The following is a 16,879-nucleotide window of genomic DNA, read 5'->3' as shown; positions in this document are numbered from 1 at the left end:
GGCATAAAAATAAGCTAGATCTCTTGAAAAACTCAGAATTACTACGTATCTGTGGTGTAGTTACGTATCTATGGTGTAGTGGTTATCACGTCCGCCTAACACGCGGAAGGTCCCAGGTTCGAGACCTGGTAGATAATGTTTTGACCATGGTGATTGGGCATAAAAATAAGCTAGATCTCTTGAAAAACTCAGAATTACTACGTATCTATGGTGTAGTTACGTATCTATTGTGTAGTGGTTATCACGTCCGCCTAACACGCGGAAGGTCCCAGGTTCGAGCCCTGGTAGATAAAAGTTTTGACCATCGTGATTGGGCATAAAAATAAGCTAGATCTCTTGAAAAACCCAGAATTACTACGCATCTACGTGTAGTTACGTATCGATGGTGTAGTGGTTATCACTTCCGCCTAACACGCGGAAGGTCCCAGGTTCGAGCCCTGGGAGATACAAGTTTTGACCATCGTGATTGGGCATAAAAATAAGCTAGATCTCTTGAAAAACCCAGAATTACTACGTATCCACGTGTAGTTACGTATCGATGGTGTAGTGGTTATCACTTCCGCCTAACACGTGGAAGGTCCCAGGTTCGAGACCTGGTAGAGACATGTTTTGACCATAGTGATTGGGCATAAAAATAAGCTAGATCTCTTGAAAAACTCAGAATTACTACGTATCTATGGTGTAGTTACGTATCTATGGTGTAGTGGTTATCACGTCCGCTTCACACGCGGAAGGTCCCAGGTTCGAGCCCTGGTAGATACAAGTTTTGACCATCGTGATTGGGCATAAAAATAAGCTAGATCTCTTGAAAAACCCAGAACTACTACGTATCTACGTGTAGTTACGTATCGATGGTGTAGTGGTTATAACTTCCGCCTAACACGCGGAAGGTCCCAGGTTCGAGCCCTGGTAGATACAAGTTTTGACCATCGTGATTGGGCATAAAAATAAGCTAGATCTCTTGAAAAACCCAGAATTACTACGTATCCACGTGTAGTTACGTATCGATGGTGTAGTGGTTATCACTTCCGCCTAACACGCGGAAGGTCCCAGGTTCGAGACCTGGTAGATACATGTTTTGACCATAGTGATTGGGCATAAAAATAAGCTAGATCTCTTGAAAAACTCAGAATTACTACGTATCTGTGGTGTAGTTACGTATCTATGGTGTAGTGGTTATCACGTCCGCCTAACACGCGGAAGGTCCCAGGTTCGAGACCTGGTAGATAATGTTTTGACCATGGTGATTGGGCATAAAAATAAGCTAGATCTCTTGAAAAACTCAGAATTACTACGTATCTATGGTGTAGTTACGTATCTATTGTGTAGTGGTTATCACGTCCGCCTAACACGCGGAAGGTCCCAGGTTCGAGCCCTGGTAGATAAAAGTTTTGACCATCGTGATTGGGCATAAAAATAAGCTAGATCTCTTGAAAAACCCAGAATTACTACGCATCTACGTGTAGTTACGTATCGATGGTGTAGTGGTTATCACGTCCGCTTCACACGCGGAAGGTCCCAGGTTCGAGCCCTGGTAGATACAAGTTTTGACCATCGTGATTGGGCATAAAAATAAGCTAGATCTCTTGAAAAACCCAGAACTACTACGTATCTACGTGTAGTTACGTATCGATGGTGTAGTGGTTATAACTTCCGCCTAACACGCGGAAGGTCCCAGGTTCGCGACCTGGTAGATGCATGTTTTGACCATAGTGATTGGGCATAAAAATAAGCTAGATCTCTTGAAAAACCCAGAATTACTACGTATCTACGTGTAGTTACGTATCGATGGTGTAGTGGTTATCACGTCCGCCTAACACGCGGAAGGTCCCAGGTTCGAGCCCTGGTAGATAAAAGTTTTGACCATCGTGATTGGGCATAAAAATAAGCTAGATCTCTTGAAAAACCCAGAATTACTACGTATCTACGTGTAGTTACGTATCGATGGTGTAGTGGTTATCACTTCCGCCTAACACGCGGAAGGTCCCAGGTTCGAGCCCTGGTAGATACAAGTTTTGACCATCGTGATTGGGCATAAAAATAAGCTAGATCTCTTGAAAAACCCAGAATTACTACGTATCCACGTGTAGTTACGTATCGATGGTGTAGTGGTTATCACTTCCGCCTAACACGCGGAAGGTCCCAGGTTCGAGACCTGGTAGATACATGTTTTGACCATAGTGATTGGGCATAAAAATAAGCTAGATCTCTTGAAAAACTCAGAATTACTACGTATCTATGGTGTAGTTACGTATCTATGGTGTAGTGGTTATCACGTCCGCTTCACACGCGGAAGGTCCCAGGTTCGAGCCCTGGTAGATACAAGTTTTGACCATCGTGATTGGGCATAAAAATAAGCTAGATCTCTTGAAAAACCCAGAATTACTACGTATCCACGTGTAGTTACGTATCGATGGTGTAGTGGTTATCACTTCCGCCTAACACGCGGAAGGTCCCAGGTTCGAGACCTGGTAGATACATGTTTTGACCATAGTGAATGGGCATAAAAATAAGCTAGATCTCTTGAAAAACTCAGAATTACTACGTATCTGTGGTGTAGTTACGTATCTATGGTGTAGTGGTTATCACGTCCGCCTAACACGCGGAAGGTCCCAGGTTCGAGACCTGGTAGATAATGTTTTGACCATGGTGATTGGGCATAAAAATAAGCTAGATCTCTTGAAAAACTCAGAATTACTACGTATCTATGGTGTAGTTACGTATCTATGGTGTAGTGGTTATCACGTCCGCTTCACACGCGGAAGGTCCCAGGTTCGAGCCCTGGTAGATAAAAGTTTTGACCATCGTGATTGGGCATAAAAATAAGCTAGATCTCTTGAAAAACCCAGAATTACTACGTATCTACGTGTAGTTACGTATCGATGGTGTAGTGGTTATCACTTCCGCCTAACACGCGGAAGGTCCCAGGTTCGCGACCTGGTAGATACATGTTTTGACCATAGTGATTGGGCATAAAAATAAGCTAGATCTCTTGAAAAACCCAAAATTACTACGTATCTACGTGTAGTTACGTATCGATGGTGTAGTGGTTATCACGTCCGCCTAACACGCGGAAGGTCCCAGGTTCGAGCCCTGGTAGATAAAAGTTTTGACCATCGTGATTGGGCATAAAAATAAGCTAGATCTCTTGAAAAACCCAGAATTACTACGTATCTACGTGTAGTTACGTATCGATGGTGTAGTGGTTATCACTTCCGCCTAACACGCGGAAGGTCCCAGGTTCGAGCCCTGGTAGATACAAGTTTTGACCATCGTGATTGGGCATAAAAATAAGCTAGATCTCTTGAAAAACCCAGAATTACTACGTATCCACGTGTAGTTACGTATCGATGGTGTAGTGGTTATCACTTCCGCCTAACACGCGGAAGGTCCCAGGTTCGAGACCTGGTAGATACATGTTTTGACCATAGTGATTGGGCATAAAAATAAGCTAGATCTCTTGAAAAACCCAGAATTACTACGTATCTACGTGTAGTTACGTATCGATGGTGTAGTGGTTATCACGTCCGCCTAACACGCGGAAGGTCCCAGGTTCGAGACCTGGTAGATACATGTTCTGACCATAGTGATTGGGCATAAAAATAAGCTAGATCTCTTGAAAAACTCAGAATTACTACGTATCTATGGTGTAGTTACGTATCAATGGTGTAGTGGTTATCACTTCCGCTTCACACGCGGAAGGTCCCAGGTTCGAGCCCTGGTAGATACAAGTTTTGACCATCGTGATTGGGCTTAAAAATAAGCTAGATCTCTTGAAAAACCCAGAATTACTACGTATCTACGTGTAGTTACGTATCGATGGTGTAGTGGTTATAACTTCTCCCTAACACGCGGAAGGTCCCAGGTTCGAGACCTGGTAGATACATGTTTTGACCATAGTGATTGGGCATAAAAATAGGCTAGATCTCTTGAAAAACTCAGAATTACTACGTATCTATGGTGTAGTTACGTATCCATGGTGTAGTTACGTATCGATGGTGTAGTGGTTATCACTTCCGCCTAACACGCGGAAGGTCCCAGGTTCGCGACCTGGTAGATACATGTTTTGACCATAGTGATTGGGCATAGAAATAAAATATATCTCTTGAAAAACTCAGAATTACTACGTATCTATGGTGTAGTTACGTATCTATGGTGTAGTGGTTATCACGTCCGCCTAACACGCGGAAGGTCCCAGGTTCGAGACCTGGTAGATACATGTTTTGACCATAGTGATTGGGCATAAAAATAAAATAGATCTCTTGAAAAACTCAGAATTACTACGTATCTATGGTGTAGTTACGTATCTATGGTGTAGTGGTTATCACGTCCGCCTAACACGCGGAAGGTCCCAGGTTCGAGACCTGGTAGATACATGTTTTGACCATAGTGATTGGGCATAAAAATAAGCTAGATCTCTTGAAAAACTCAGAATTACTACGTATCTATGGTGTAGTTACGTATCTATGGTGTAGTGGTTATCACGTCCGCTTCACACGCGGAAGGTCCCAGGTTCGAGCCCTGGTAGATGCAAGTTTTGACCATCGTGATTGGGCATAAAAATAAGCTAGATCTCTTGAAAAACCCAGAATTACTACGTATCTACGTGTAGTTACGTATCGATGGTGTAGTGGTTATCACTTCCGCCTAACACGCGGAAGGTCCCAGGTTCGAGACCTGGTAGATACATGTTTTGACCATAGTGATTGGGCATAAAAATAAGCTAGATCTCTTGAAAAACCCAGAATTACTACGTATCTACGTGTAGTTACGTATCGATGGTGTAGTGGCTATCACGTCCGCCTAACACGCGGAAGGTCCCAGGTTCGAGACCTGGTAGATACATGTTTTGACCATAGTAATTGGGCATAAAAATAAGCTAGATCTCTTGAAAAACTCAGAATTACTACGTATCTGTGGTGTAGTTACGTATCGATGGTGTAGTGGTTATCACTTCCGCCTAACACGCGGAAGGTCCCAGGTTCGAGCCCTGGTAGATACAAGTTTTGACCATCGTGATTGGGAATAAAAATAAGCTAGATCTCTTGAAAAACCCAGAATTACTACGTATTCACGTGTAGTTACGTATCGATGGTGTAGTGGTTTGGTTATCACTTCCGCCTAACACGCGGAAGGTCCCAGGGTCGAGACCTGGTAGATACATGTTTTGACCATAGTGATTGGGCATAAAAATAAGCTAGATCTCTTGAAAAACTCAGAATTACTACGTATCTGTGGTGTAGTTACGTATCTATTGTGTAGTGGTTATCACGTCCGCCTAACACGCGGAAGGTCCCAGGTTCGAGCCCTGGTAGATAAAAGTTTTGACCATCGTGATTGGGCATAAAAATAAGCTAGATCTCTTGAAAAACCCAGAATTACTACGTATCTACGTGTAGTTACGTATCGATGGTGTAGTGGTTATCACTTCCGCCTAACACGCGGAAGGTCCCAGGTTCGAGCCCTGGGAGATACAAGTTTTGACCATCGTGATTGGGCATAAAAATAAGCTAGATCTCTTGAAAAACCCAGAATTACTACGTATCCACGTGTAGTTACGTATCGATGGTGTAGTGGTTATCACTTCCGCCTAACACGCGGAAGGTCCCAGGTTCGAGACCTGGTAGAGACATGTTTTGACCATAGTGATTGGGCATAAAAATAAGCTAGATCTCTTGAAAAACTCAGAATTACTACGTATCTATGGTGTAGTTACGTATCTATGGTGTAGTGGTTATCACGTCCGCTTCACACGCGGAAGGTCCCAGGTTCTTGCCCTGGTAGATACAAGTTTTGACCATCGTGATTGGGCATAAAAATAAGCTAGATCTCTTGAAAAACCCAGAACTACTACGTATCTACGTGTAGTTACGTATCGATGGTGTAGTGGTTATAACTTCCGCCTAACACGCGGAAGGTCCCAGGTTCGCGACCTGGTAGATGCATGTTTTGACCATAGTGATTGGGCATAAAAATAAGCTAGATCTCTTGAAAAACTCAGAATTACTACGTACTGTGGTGTAGTTACGTATCTATTGTGTAGTGGTTATCACGTCCGCCTAACACGCGGAAGGTCCCAGGTTCGAGCCCTGGTAGATAAAAGTTTTGACCATCGTGATTGGGCATAAAAATAAGCTAGATCTCTTGAAAAACCCAGAATTACTACGTATCTACGTGTAGTTACGTATCGATGGTGTAGTGGTTATCACTTCCGCCTAACACGCGGAAGGTCCCAGGTTCGAGCCCTGGGAGATACAAGTTTTGACCATCGTGATTGGGCATAAAAATAAGCTAGATCTCTTGAAAAACCCAGAATTACTACGTATCCACGTGTAGTTACGTATCGATGGTGTAGTGGTTATCACTTCCGCCTAACACGCGGAAGGTCCCAGGTTCGAGACCTGGTAGAGACATGTTTTGACCATAGTGATTGGGCATAAAAATAAGCTAGATCTCTTGAAAAACTCAGAATTACTACGTATCTATGGTGTAGTTACGTATCTATGGTGTAGTGGTTATCACGTCCGCTTCACACGCGGAAGGTCCCAGGTTCGAGCCCTGGTAGATACAAGTTTTGACCATCGTGATTGGGCATAAAAATAAGCTAGATCTCTTGAAAAACCCAGAACTACTACGTATCTACGTGTAGTTACGTATCGATGGTGTAGTGGTTATAACTTCCGCCTAACACGCGGAAGGTCCCAGGTTCGCGACCTGGTAGATGCATGTTTTGACCATAGTGATTGGGCATAAAAATAAGCTAGATCTCTTGAAAAACCCAGAATTACTACGTATCTACGTGTAGTTACGTATCGATGGTGTAGTGGTTATCACGTCCGCCTAACACGCGGAAGGTCCCAGGTTCGAGCCCTGGTAGATAAAAGTTTTGACCATCGTGATTGGGCATAAAAATAAGCTAGATCTCTTGAAAAACCCAGAATTACTACGTATCTACGTGTAGTTACGTATCGATGGTGTAGTGGTTATCACTTCCGCCTAACACGCGGAAGGTCCCAGGTTCGAGCCCTGGTAGATACAAGTTTTGACCATCGTGATTGGGCATAAAAATAAGCTAGATCTCTTGAAAAACCCAGAATTACTACGTATCCACGTGTAGTTACGTATCGATGGTGTAGTGGTTATCACTTCCGCCTAACACGCGGAAGGTCCCAGGTTCGAGACCTGGTAGATACATGTTTTGACCATAGTGATTGGGCATAAAAATAAGCTAGATCTCTTGAAAAACCCAGAATTACTACGTATCCACGTTTAGTTACGTATCGATGGTGTAGTGGTTATCACTTCCGCCTAACACGCGGAAGGTCCCAGGTTCGAGACCTGGTAGATACATGTTTTGACCATAGTGAATGGGCATAAAAATAAGCTAGATCTCTTGAAAAACTCAGAATTACTACGTATCTGTGGTATAGTTACGTATCTATGGTGTAGTGGTTATCACGTCCGCCTAACACGCGGAAGGTCCCAGGTTCGAGACCTGGTAGATAATGTTTTGACCATGGTGATTGGGCATAAAAATAAGCTAGATCTCTTGAAAAACTCAGAATTACTACGTATCTATGGTGTAGTTACGTATCTATGGTGTAGTGGTTATCACGTCCGCTTCACACGCGGAAGGTCCCAGGTTCGAGCCCTGGTAGATAAAAGTTTTGACCATCGTGATTGGGCATAAAAATAAGCTAGATCTCTTGAAAAACCCAGAATTACTACGTATCTACGTGTAGTTACGTATCGATGGTGTAGTGGTTATCACTTCCGCCTAACACGCGGAAGGTCCCAGGTTCGCGACCTGGTAGATACATGTTTTGACCATAGTGATTGGGCATAAAAATAAGCTAGATCTCTTGAAAAACCCAGAATTACTACGTATCTACGTGTAGTTACGTATCGATGGTGTAGTGGTTATCACGTCCGCCTAACACGCGGAAGGTCCCAGGTTCGAGCCCTGGTAGATAAAAGTTTTGACCATCGTGATTGGGCATAAAAATAAGCTAGATCTCTTGAAAAACCCAGAATTACTACGTATCAACGGTGTAGTTGCGTATCGATGGTGTAGTGGTTATCACTTCCGCCTAACACGCGGAAGGTCCCAGGTTCGAGCCCTGGTAGATACAAGTTTTGACCATCGTGATTGGGCATAAAAATAAGCTAGATCTCTTGAAAAACCCAGAATTACTACGTATCTACGTGTAGTTACGTATCGATGGTGTAGTGGTTATCACTTCCGCCTAACACGCGGAAGGTCCCAGGTTCGAGACCTGGTAGATACATGTTTTGACCATAGTGATTGGGCATAAAAATAAGCTAGATCTCTTGAAAAACTCAGAATTACTACGTATCTACGTGTAGTTAGGTATCGATGGTGTAGTGGCTATCACGTCCGCTTCACACGCGGAAGGTCCCAGGTTCGAGCCCTGGTAGATACAAGTTTTGACCATCGTGATTGGGCATAAAAATAAGCTAGATCTCTTGAAAAACCCAGAATTACTACGTATCTACGGTGTAGTTACGTATCTATGGTGTAGTGGTTATCAGGTCCGCCTAACACGCGGAAGGTCCCAGGTTCGAGACCTGGTAGATAATGTTTTGACCATAGTGATTGGGCATAAAAATAAGCTAGATCTCTTGAAAAACTCAGAATTACTACGTATCTATGGTGTAGTTACGTATCTATGGTGTAGTGGTTATCACGTCCGCTTCACACGCGGAAGGTCCCAGGTTCGAGCCCTGGTAGATAGAAGTTTTGACCATCGTGATTGGGCATAAAAATAAGCTAGATCTCTTGAAAAACCCAGAATTACTACGTATCTACGTGTAGTTACGTATCGATGGTGTAGTGGTTATCACTTCCGCCTAACACGCGGAAGGTCCCAGGTTCGCGGCCTGGTAGATACATGTTTTGACCATAGTGATTGGGCATAAAAATAAGCTAGATCTCTTGAAAAACCCAGAATTACTACGTATCTATGGTGTAGTGGTTATCACGTCCGCTTCACACGCGGAAGGTCCCAGGTTCGAGCCCTGGTAGATACAAGTTTTGACCATCGTGATTGGGCATAAAAATAAGCTAGATCTCTTGAAAAACCCAGAATTACTACGTATCTACGGTGTAGTTACGTATCTATGGTGTAGTGGTTATCACATCCGCTTACACGCGGAAGGTCCCAGGTTCGAGCCCTGGTAGATACAAGTTTTGACCATCGTGATTGGGTATAAAAATAAGCTAGATCTCTTGAAAAACCCAGAATTACTACGTATCTACGTGAAGTTACGTATCGATGGTGTAGTGGTTATCACTTCCGCCTAACACGCCGAAGGTCCCAGGTTCGAGACCTGGTAGATACATATTTTGACCATAGTGATTGGGCATAAAAATAAGCTAGATCTCTTGAAAAACCCAGAATTACTACGTATCTACGTGTAGTTACGTATCGATGGTGTAGTGGCTATCACGTCCGCCTAACACGCGGAAGGTCCCAGGTTCGAGACCTGGTAGATACATGTTTTGACCATAGTGATTGGGCATAAAAATAAGCTAGATCTCTTGAAAAACTCAGAATTACTACGTATCTATGGTGAAGTTACGTATCTATGGTGTAGTGGTTATCACGTCCGCTTCACACGCGGAAGGTCCCAGGTTCGAGCCCTGGTAGATACAAGTTTTGACCATCGTGATTGGGCATAAAAATAAGCTAGATCTCTTGAAAAACCCAGAATTACTACGTATCTACGGTGTAGTTACGTATCTATGGTGTAGTGGTTATCACATCCGCTTCACACGCGGAAGGTCCCAGGTTCGAGCCCTGGTAGATACAAGTTTTGACCATCGTGATTGGGTATAAAAATAAGCTAGATCTCTTGAAAAACCCAGAATTACTACGTATCTACGTGAAGTTACGTATCGATGGTGTAGTGGTTATCACTTCCGCCTAACACGCCGAAGGTCCCAGGTTCGAGACCTGGTAGATACATATTTTGACCATAGTGATTGGGCATAAAAATAAGCTAGATCTCTTGAAAAACCCAGAATTACTACGTATCTACGTGTAGTTACGTATCGATGGTGTAGTGGCTATCACGTCCGCCTAACACGCGGAAGGTCCCAGGTTCGAGACCTGGTAGATACATGTTTTGACCATAGTGATTGGGCATAAAAATAAGCTAGATCTCTTGAAAAACTCAGAATTACTACGTATCTATGGTGAAGTTACGTATCTATGGTGTAGTGGTTATCACGTCCGCTTCACACGCGGAAGGTCGCAGGTTCGAGCCCTGGTAGATACAAGTTTTGACCATCGTGATTGGGCATAAAAATAAGCTAGATCTCTTGAAAAACCCAGAATTACTACGTATCTACGGTGTAGTTACGTATCTATGGTGTAGTGGTTATCACATCCGCTTCACACGCGGAAGGTCCCAGGTTCGAGCCCTGGTAGATACAAGTTTTGACCATCGTGATTGGGTATAAAAATAAGCTAGATCTCTTGAAAAACCCAGAATTACTACGTATCTATGGTGTAGTTACGTATCTATGGTGTAGTGGTTATCACGTCCGCTTCACACGCGGAAGGTCGCAGGTTCGAGCCCTGGTAGATACAAGTTTTGACCATCGTGATTGGGCATAAAAATAAGCTAGATCTCTTGAAAAACCCAGAATTACTACGTATCTACGGTGTAGTTACGTATCTATGGTGTAGTGGTTATCAGGTCCGCCTAACACGCGGAAGGTCCCAGGTTCGAGACCTGGTAGATAATGTTTTGACCATAGTGATTGGGCATAAAAATAAGCTAGATCTCTTGAAAAACTCAGAATTACTACGTATCTATGGTGTAGTTACGTATCTATGGTGTAGTGGTTATCACGTCCGCTTCACACGCGGAAGGTCCCAGGTTCGAGCCCTGGTAGATAGAAGTTTTGACCATCGTGATTGGGCATAAAAATAAGCTAGATCTCTTGAAAAACCCAGAATTACTACGTATCTACGTGTAGTTACGTATCGATGGTGTAGTGGTTATCACTTCCGCCTAACACGCGGAAGGTCCCAGGTTCGCGGCCTGGTAGATACATGTTTTGACCATAGTGATTGGGCATAAAAATAAGCTAGATCTCTTGAAAAACCCAGAATTACTACGTATCTATGGTGTAGTGGTTATCACGTCCGCTTCACACGCGGAAGGTCCCAGGTTCGAGCCCTGGTAGATACAAGTTTTGACCATCGTGATTGGGCATAAAAATAAGCTAGATCTCTTGAAAAACCCAGAATTACTACGTATCTACGGTGTAGTTACGTATCTATGGTGTAGTGGTTATCACATCCGCTTACACGCGGAAGGTCCCAGGTTCGAGCCCTGGTAGATACAAGTTTTGACCATCGTGATTGGGTATAAAAATAAGCTAGATCTCTTGAAAAACCCAGAATTACTACGTATCTACGTGAAGTTACGTATCGATGGTGTAGTGGTTATCACTTCCGCCTAACACGCCGAAGGTCCCAGGTTCGAGACCTGGTAGATACATATTTTGACCATAGTGATTGGGCATAAAAATAAGCTAGATCTCTTGAAAAACCCAGAATTACTACGTATCTATGTGTAGTTACGTATCGATGGTGTAGTGGCTATCACGTCCGCCTAACACGCGGAAGGTCCCAGGTTCGAGACCTGGTAGATACATGTTTTGACCATAGTGATTGGGCATAAAAATAAGCTAGATCTCTTGAAAAACTCAGAATTACTACGTATCTATGGTGAAGTTGCGTATCTATGGTGTAGTGGTTATCACGTCCGCTTCACACGCGGAAGGTCCCAGGTTCGAGCCCTGGTAGATACAAGTTTTGACCATCGTGATTGGGCATAAAAATAAGCTAGATCTCTTGAAAAACCCAGAATTACTACGTATCTACGGTGTAGTTACGTATCTATGGTGTAGTGGTTATCACATCCGCTTCACACGCGGAAGGTCCCAGGTTCGAGCCCTGGTAGATACAAGTTTTGACCATCGTGATTGGGTATAAAAATAAGCTAGATCTCTTGAAAAACCCAGAATTACTACGTATCTACGTGAAGTTACGTATCGATGGTGTAGTGGTTATCACTTCCGCCTAACACGCCGAAGGTCCCAGGTTCGAGACCTGGTAGATACATATTTTGACCATAGTGATTGGGCATAAAAATAAGCTAGATCTCTTGAAAAACCCAGAATTACTACGTATCTACGTGTAGTTACGTATCGATGGTGTAGTGGCTATCACGTCCGCCTAACACGCGGAAGGTCCCAGGTTCGAGACCTGGTAGATACATGTTTTGACCATAGTGATTGGGCATAAAAATAAGCTAGATCTCTTGAAAAACTCAGAATTACTACGTATCTATGGTGAAGTTACGTATCTATGGTGTAGTGGTTATCACGTCCGCTTCACACGCGGAAGGTCCCAGGTTCGAGCCCTGGTAGATACAAGTTTTGACCATCGTGATTGGGCATAAAAATAAGCTAGATCTCTTGAAAAACCCAGAATTACTACGTATCTACGGTGTAGTTACGTATCTATGGTGTAGTGGTTATCACATCCGCTTCACACGCGGAAGGTCCCAGGTTCGAGCCCTGGTAGATACAAGTTTTGACCATCGTGATTGGGTATAAAAATAAGCTAGATCTCTTGAAAAACCCAGAATTACTACGTATCTATGGTGTAGTTACGTATCTATGGTGTAGTGGTTATCACGTCCGCTTCACACGCGGAAGGTCGCAGGTTCGAGCCCTGGTAGATACAAGTTTTGACCATCGTGATTGGGCATAAAAATAAGCTAGATCTCTTGAAAAACCCAGAATTACTACGTATCTACAGTGTAGTTACGTATCTATGGTGTAGTGGTTATCACGTCCGCTTCACACGCGGAAGGTCCCAGGTTCGAGCCCTGGTAGATACAAGTTTTGACCATAGTGATTGGGCATAAAAATAAGCTAGATCTCTTGAAAAACCCAGAATTACTACGTATCTACGTGTAGTTACGTATCGATGGTGTAGTGGCTATCACGTCCGCCTAACACGCGGAAGGTCCCAGGTTCGAGACCTGGTAGATACATGTTTTGACCATAGTGATTGGGCATAAAAATAAGCTAGATCTCTTGAAAAACTCAGAATTACTACGTATCTATGGTGAAGTTACGTATCTATGGTGTAGTGGTTATCACGTCCGCTTCACACGCGGAAGGTCGCAGGTTCGAGCCCTGGTAGATACAAGTTTTGACCATCGTGATTGGGCATAAAAATAAGCTAGATCTCTTGAAAAACCCAGAATTACTACGTATCTACGGTGTAGTTACGTATCTATGGTGTAGTGGTTATCACATCCGCTTCACACGCGGAAGGTCCCAGGTTCGAGCCCTGGTAGATACAAGTTTTGACCATCGTGATTGGGTATAAAAATAAGCTAGATCTCTTGAAAAACCCAGAATTACTACGTATCTATGGTGTAGTTACGTATCTATGGTGTAGTGGTTATCACGTCCGCTTCACACGCGGAAGGTCGCAGGTTCGAGCCCTGGTAGATACAAGTTTTGACCATCGTGATTGGGCATAAAAATAAGCTAGATCTCTTGAAAAACCCAGAATTACTACGTATCTACGGTGTAGTTACGTATCTATGGTGTAGTGGTTATCAGGTCCGCCTAACACGCGGAAGGTCCCAGGTTCGAGACCTGGTAGATAATGTTTTGACCATAGTGATTGGGCATAAAAATAAGCTAGATCTCTTGAAAAACTCAGAATTACTACGTATCTATGGTGTAGTTACGTATCTATGGTGTAGTGGTTATCACGTCCGCTTCACACGCGGAAGGTCCCAGGTTCGAGCCCTGGTAGATAGAAGTTTTGACCATCGTGATTGGGCATAAAAATAAGCTAGATCTCTTGAAAAACCCAGAATTACTACGTATCTACGTGTAGTTACGTATCGATGGTGTAGTGGTTATCACTTCCGCCTAACACGCGGAAGGTCCCAGGTTCGCGGCCTGGTAGATACATGTTTTGACCATAGTGATTGGGCATAAAAATAAGCTAGATCTCTTGAAAAACCCAGAATTACTACGTATCTATGGTGTAGTGGTTATCACGTCCGCTTCACACGCGGAAGGTCCCAGGTTCGAGCCCTGGTAGATACAAGTTTTGACCATCGTGATTGGGCATAAAAATAAGCTAGATCTCTTGAAAAACCCAGAATTACTACGTATCTACGGTGTAGTTACGTATCTATGGTGTAGTGGTTATCACATCCGCTTACACGCGGAAGGTCCCAGGTTCGAGCCCTGGTAGATACAAGTTTTGACCATCGTGATTGGGTATAAAAATAAGCTAGATCTCTTGAAAAACCCAGAATTACTACGTATCTACGTGAAGTTACGTATCGATGGTGTAGTGGTTATCACTTCCGCCTAACACGCCGAAGGTCCCAGGTTCGAGACCTGGTAGATACATATTTTGACCATAGTGATTGGGCATAAAAATAAGCTAGATCTCTTGAAAAACCCAGAATTACTACGTATCTATGTGTAGTTACGTATCGATGGTGTAGTGGCTATCACGTCCGCCTAACACGCGGAAGGTCCCAGGTTCGAGACCTGGTAGATACATGTTTTGACCATAGTGATTGGGCATAAAAATAAGCTAGATCTCTTGAAAAACTCAGAATTACTACGTATCTATGGTGAAGTTGCGTATCTATGGTGTAGTGGTTATCACGTCCGCTTCACACGCGGAAGGTCCCAGGTTCGAGCCCTGGTAGATACAAGTTTTGACCATCGTGATTGGGCATAAAAATAAGCTAGATCTCTTGAAAAACCCAGAATTACTACGTATCTACGGTGTAGTTACGTATCTATGGTGTAGTGGTTATCACATCCGCTTCACACGCGGAAGGTCCCAGGTTCGAGCCCTGGTAGATACAAGTTTTGACCATCGTGATTGGGTATAAAAATAAGCTAGATCTCTTGAAAAACCCAGAATTACTACGTATCTACGTGAAGTTACGTATCGATGGTGTAGTGGTTATCACTTCCGCCTAACACGCCGAAGGTCCCAGGTTCGAGACCTGGTAGATACATATTTTGACCATAGTGATTGGGCATAAAAATAAGCTAGATCTCTTGAAAAACCCAGAATTACTACGTATCTACGTGTAGTTACGTATCGATGGTGTAGTGGCTATCACGTCCGCCTAACACGCGGAAGGTCCCAGGTTCGAGACCTGGTAGATACATGTTTTGACCATAGTGATTGGGCATAAAAATAAGCTAGATCTCTTGAAAAACTCAGAATTACTACGTATCTATGGTGAAGTTACGTATCTATGGTGTAGTGGTTATCACGTCCGCTTCACACGCGGAAGGTCCCAGGTTCGAGCCCTGGTAGATACAAGTTTTGACCATCGTGATTGGGCATAAAAATAAGCTAGATCTCTTGAAAAACCCAGAATTACTACGTATCTACGGTGTAGTTACGTATCTATGGTGTAGTGGTTATCACATCCGCTTCACACGCGGAAGGTCCCAGGTTCGAGCCCTGGTAGATACAAGTTTTGACCATCGTGATTGGGTATAAAAATAAGCTAGATCTCTTGAAAAACCCAGAATTACTACGTATCTATGGTGTAGTTACGTATCTATGGTGTAGTGGTTATCACGTCCGCTTCACACGCGGAAGGTCGCAGGTTCGAGCCCTGGTAGATACAAGTTTTGACCATCGTGATTGGGCATAAAAATAAGCTAGATCTCTTGAAAAACCCAGAATTACTACGTATCTACAGTGTAGTTACGTATCTATGGTGTAGTGGTTATCACGTCCGCTTCACACGCGGAAGGTCCCAGGTTCGAGCCCTGGTAGATACAAGTTTTGACCATCGTGATTGGGCATAAAAATAAGCTAGATCTCTTGAAAAACCCAGAATTACTACGTATCTACGTGTAGTTACGTATCGATGGTGTAGTGGTTATCACTTCCGCCTAACACGCGGAAGGTCCCAGGTTCGAGACCTGGTAGATACATGTTTTGACCATAATGAATGGGCATAAAAATAAGCTAGATCTCTTGAAAAACTCAGAATTACTACGTATCTATGGTGTAGTTACGTATCTATGGTGTAGTGGTTATCACGTCCGCCTAACACGCGGAAGGTCCCAGGTTCGAGACCTGGTAGATAATGTTTTGACCATGGTGATTGGGCATAAAAATAAGCTAGATCTCTTGAAAAACTCAGAATTACTACGTATCTATGGTGTAGTTACGTATCTATGGTGTAGTGGTTATCACGTCCGCCTAACACGAGGAAGGTCCGAAGTTCGAGACCTGGAAGATGCTCTCTAATATAAAAAACTTTTCCAAACATTGTATTTATGCATTTTTAATGACGCATAAAAGATCTTTTACTAAAACAAACACCGAGCTTGGCAGGACTCGAACCTGGAATCTTCTGCTTCGAAGGCAGATGCTCGCGTTATCCATTGCGCCACAAGCCCGTTAGCTGTTTATCTAGATGCTATTGAAGTATTGCAATATTATAAATTTCCCTTCCGTTATACTCTAATTCCAATCTTTAAATGTTAATACCGAGCTCGCCAGGACTCGAACCTGGAATTTTCTGCTCCGTAGGCAGACGCGTTATCCATTGCGCCACAAGCCCGTTAGCTTTTTATCTAGATGCTATTGAAGCATTGCAATATTATAAATTTCCCTTCCGTTATACTCTAATTCCAATCTTTAAATGTTAATACCGAGCTCGCCAGGACTCGAACCTGGAATCTTCTGCTCCGCAGGCAGACGCGTAATCCATTACGCTACAAGCCCTTGCTTTCTACCATAAAAAACTT

The 16,879-nt window shown here is 43.4% G+C and overlaps 40 non-coding genes across 40 annotated transcripts; 38 read left to right on the top strand and 2 right to left on the bottom strand.

Annotated features, from left to right (window-relative positions):
- Positions 1-689: 689 nt before the first annotated feature.
- On the top strand, positions 690-762 carry TRNAV-CAC (transfer RNA valine (anticodon CAC)). The gene has a single exon. It is a non-coding gene; the product is annotated as a tRNA-Val (tRNA).
- Positions 763-1,470: 708 nt separating this feature from the next.
- TRNAV-CAC (transfer RNA valine (anticodon CAC)) lies at positions 1,471-1,543 on the top strand. Its single transcript has one exon. It is a non-coding gene; the product is annotated as a tRNA-Val (tRNA).
- Positions 1,544-2,251: 708 nt separating this feature from the next.
- On the top strand, positions 2,252-2,324 carry TRNAV-CAC (transfer RNA valine (anticodon CAC)). Its single transcript has one exon. It is a non-coding gene; the product is annotated as a tRNA-Val (tRNA).
- A 396-nt stretch (positions 2,325-2,720) lies between these two features.
- On the top strand, positions 2,721-2,793 carry TRNAV-CAC (transfer RNA valine (anticodon CAC)). Its single transcript has one exon. It is a non-coding gene; the product is annotated as a tRNA-Val (tRNA).
- Positions 2,794-3,657: 864 nt separating this feature from the next.
- TRNAV-CAC (transfer RNA valine (anticodon CAC)) lies at positions 3,658-3,730 on the top strand. The gene has a single exon. It is a non-coding gene; the product is annotated as a tRNA-Val (tRNA).
- A 416-nt stretch (positions 3,731-4,146) lies between these two features.
- On the top strand, positions 4,147-4,219 carry TRNAV-AAC (transfer RNA valine (anticodon AAC)). The gene has a single exon. It is a non-coding gene; the product is annotated as a tRNA-Val (tRNA).
- An 84-nt stretch (positions 4,220-4,303) lies between these two features.
- TRNAV-AAC (transfer RNA valine (anticodon AAC)) lies at positions 4,304-4,376 on the top strand. Its single transcript has one exon. It is a non-coding gene; the product is annotated as a tRNA-Val (tRNA).
- An 84-nt stretch (positions 4,377-4,460) lies between these two features.
- Positions 4,461-4,533, top strand: TRNAV-CAC (transfer RNA valine (anticodon CAC)). The gene has a single exon. It is a non-coding gene; the product is annotated as a tRNA-Val (tRNA).
- Positions 4,534-5,716: 1,183 nt separating this feature from the next.
- Positions 5,717-5,789, top strand: TRNAV-CAC (transfer RNA valine (anticodon CAC)). Its single transcript has one exon. It is a non-coding gene; the product is annotated as a tRNA-Val (tRNA).
- Positions 5,790-6,497: 708 nt separating this feature from the next.
- Positions 6,498-6,570, top strand: TRNAV-CAC (transfer RNA valine (anticodon CAC)). Its single transcript has one exon. It is a non-coding gene; the product is annotated as a tRNA-Val (tRNA).
- A 1,020-nt stretch (positions 6,571-7,590) lies between these two features.
- Positions 7,591-7,663, top strand: TRNAV-CAC (transfer RNA valine (anticodon CAC)). The gene has a single exon. It is a non-coding gene; the product is annotated as a tRNA-Val (tRNA).
- A 708-nt stretch (positions 7,664-8,371) lies between these two features.
- TRNAV-CAC (transfer RNA valine (anticodon CAC)) lies at positions 8,372-8,444 on the top strand. Its single transcript has one exon. It is a non-coding gene; the product is annotated as a tRNA-Val (tRNA).
- A 240-nt stretch (positions 8,445-8,684) lies between these two features.
- Positions 8,685-8,757, top strand: TRNAV-CAC (transfer RNA valine (anticodon CAC)). Its single transcript has one exon. It is a non-coding gene; the product is annotated as a tRNA-Val (tRNA).
- A 221-nt stretch (positions 8,758-8,978) lies between these two features.
- On the top strand, positions 8,979-9,051 carry TRNAV-CAC (transfer RNA valine (anticodon CAC)). Its single transcript has one exon. It is a non-coding gene; the product is annotated as a tRNA-Val (tRNA).
- A 552-nt stretch (positions 9,052-9,603) lies between these two features.
- TRNAV-CAC (transfer RNA valine (anticodon CAC)) lies at positions 9,604-9,676 on the top strand. Its single transcript has one exon. It is a non-coding gene; the product is annotated as a tRNA-Val (tRNA).
- Positions 9,677-9,760: 84 nt separating this feature from the next.
- Positions 9,761-9,833, top strand: TRNAV-CAC (transfer RNA valine (anticodon CAC)). The gene has a single exon. It is a non-coding gene; the product is annotated as a tRNA-Val (tRNA).
- A 396-nt stretch (positions 9,834-10,229) lies between these two features.
- Positions 10,230-10,302, top strand: TRNAV-CAC (transfer RNA valine (anticodon CAC)). The gene has a single exon. It is a non-coding gene; the product is annotated as a tRNA-Val (tRNA).
- An 84-nt stretch (positions 10,303-10,386) lies between these two features.
- On the top strand, positions 10,387-10,459 carry TRNAV-CAC (transfer RNA valine (anticodon CAC)). Its single transcript has one exon. It is a non-coding gene; the product is annotated as a tRNA-Val (tRNA).
- An 84-nt stretch (positions 10,460-10,543) lies between these two features.
- On the top strand, positions 10,544-10,616 carry TRNAV-CAC (transfer RNA valine (anticodon CAC)). Its single transcript has one exon. It is a non-coding gene; the product is annotated as a tRNA-Val (tRNA).
- A 240-nt stretch (positions 10,617-10,856) lies between these two features.
- Positions 10,857-10,929, top strand: TRNAV-CAC (transfer RNA valine (anticodon CAC)). The gene has a single exon. It is a non-coding gene; the product is annotated as a tRNA-Val (tRNA).
- Positions 10,930-11,150: 221 nt separating this feature from the next.
- TRNAV-CAC (transfer RNA valine (anticodon CAC)) lies at positions 11,151-11,223 on the top strand. Its single transcript has one exon. It is a non-coding gene; the product is annotated as a tRNA-Val (tRNA).
- A 552-nt stretch (positions 11,224-11,775) lies between these two features.
- TRNAV-CAC (transfer RNA valine (anticodon CAC)) lies at positions 11,776-11,848 on the top strand. Its single transcript has one exon. It is a non-coding gene; the product is annotated as a tRNA-Val (tRNA).
- Positions 11,849-11,932: 84 nt separating this feature from the next.
- TRNAV-CAC (transfer RNA valine (anticodon CAC)) lies at positions 11,933-12,005 on the top strand. Its single transcript has one exon. It is a non-coding gene; the product is annotated as a tRNA-Val (tRNA).
- A 396-nt stretch (positions 12,006-12,401) lies between these two features.
- TRNAV-CAC (transfer RNA valine (anticodon CAC)) lies at positions 12,402-12,474 on the top strand. The gene has a single exon. It is a non-coding gene; the product is annotated as a tRNA-Val (tRNA).
- Positions 12,475-12,558: 84 nt separating this feature from the next.
- TRNAV-CAC (transfer RNA valine (anticodon CAC)) lies at positions 12,559-12,631 on the top strand. Its single transcript has one exon. It is a non-coding gene; the product is annotated as a tRNA-Val (tRNA).
- Positions 12,632-12,715: 84 nt separating this feature from the next.
- Positions 12,716-12,788, top strand: TRNAV-CAC (transfer RNA valine (anticodon CAC)). The gene has a single exon. It is a non-coding gene; the product is annotated as a tRNA-Val (tRNA).
- An 84-nt stretch (positions 12,789-12,872) lies between these two features.
- TRNAV-CAC (transfer RNA valine (anticodon CAC)) lies at positions 12,873-12,945 on the top strand. The gene has a single exon. It is a non-coding gene; the product is annotated as a tRNA-Val (tRNA).
- A 240-nt stretch (positions 12,946-13,185) lies between these two features.
- Positions 13,186-13,258, top strand: TRNAV-CAC (transfer RNA valine (anticodon CAC)). Its single transcript has one exon. It is a non-coding gene; the product is annotated as a tRNA-Val (tRNA).
- An 84-nt stretch (positions 13,259-13,342) lies between these two features.
- TRNAV-CAC (transfer RNA valine (anticodon CAC)) lies at positions 13,343-13,415 on the top strand. The gene has a single exon. It is a non-coding gene; the product is annotated as a tRNA-Val (tRNA).
- An 84-nt stretch (positions 13,416-13,499) lies between these two features.
- TRNAV-CAC (transfer RNA valine (anticodon CAC)) lies at positions 13,500-13,572 on the top strand. The gene has a single exon. It is a non-coding gene; the product is annotated as a tRNA-Val (tRNA).
- Positions 13,573-13,812: 240 nt separating this feature from the next.
- On the top strand, positions 13,813-13,885 carry TRNAV-CAC (transfer RNA valine (anticodon CAC)). Its single transcript has one exon. It is a non-coding gene; the product is annotated as a tRNA-Val (tRNA).
- Positions 13,886-14,106: 221 nt separating this feature from the next.
- TRNAV-CAC (transfer RNA valine (anticodon CAC)) lies at positions 14,107-14,179 on the top strand. The gene has a single exon. It is a non-coding gene; the product is annotated as a tRNA-Val (tRNA).
- Positions 14,180-14,731: 552 nt separating this feature from the next.
- On the top strand, positions 14,732-14,804 carry TRNAV-CAC (transfer RNA valine (anticodon CAC)). The gene has a single exon. It is a non-coding gene; the product is annotated as a tRNA-Val (tRNA).
- Positions 14,805-14,888: 84 nt separating this feature from the next.
- On the top strand, positions 14,889-14,961 carry TRNAV-CAC (transfer RNA valine (anticodon CAC)). Its single transcript has one exon. It is a non-coding gene; the product is annotated as a tRNA-Val (tRNA).
- Positions 14,962-15,357: 396 nt separating this feature from the next.
- On the top strand, positions 15,358-15,430 carry TRNAV-CAC (transfer RNA valine (anticodon CAC)). Its single transcript has one exon. It is a non-coding gene; the product is annotated as a tRNA-Val (tRNA).
- Positions 15,431-15,514: 84 nt separating this feature from the next.
- Positions 15,515-15,587, top strand: TRNAV-CAC (transfer RNA valine (anticodon CAC)). The gene has a single exon. It is a non-coding gene; the product is annotated as a tRNA-Val (tRNA).
- Positions 15,588-15,671: 84 nt separating this feature from the next.
- TRNAV-CAC (transfer RNA valine (anticodon CAC)) lies at positions 15,672-15,744 on the top strand. Its single transcript has one exon. It is a non-coding gene; the product is annotated as a tRNA-Val (tRNA).
- Positions 15,745-15,828: 84 nt separating this feature from the next.
- Positions 15,829-15,901, top strand: TRNAV-CAC (transfer RNA valine (anticodon CAC)). Its single transcript has one exon. It is a non-coding gene; the product is annotated as a tRNA-Val (tRNA).
- A 718-nt stretch (positions 15,902-16,619) lies between these two features.
- TRNAR-ACG (transfer RNA arginine (anticodon ACG)) lies at positions 16,620-16,692 on the bottom strand. Its single transcript has one exon. It is a non-coding gene; the product is annotated as a tRNA-Arg (tRNA).
- Positions 16,693-16,783: 91 nt separating this feature from the next.
- Positions 16,784-16,856, bottom strand: TRNAR-GCG (transfer RNA arginine (anticodon GCG)). The gene has a single exon. It is a non-coding gene; the product is annotated as a tRNA-Arg (tRNA).
- Positions 16,857-16,879: the final 23 nt, after the last annotated feature.

The sequence above is a fragment of the Phalangium opilio genome, unplaced genomic scaffold (assembly GCF_054372755.1).
Source record: "Phalangium opilio isolate 3A_F unplaced genomic scaffold, DU_Popi_V2 ptg000022l_1, whole genome shotgun sequence".
Lineage (NCBI taxonomy): Eukaryota > Metazoa > Arthropoda > Arachnida > Opiliones > Phalangiidae > Phalangium > Phalangium opilio.
Note: the sequence above shows the minus strand (reverse complement) of the source record. Positions and strands in the feature narration are given on the sequence as shown.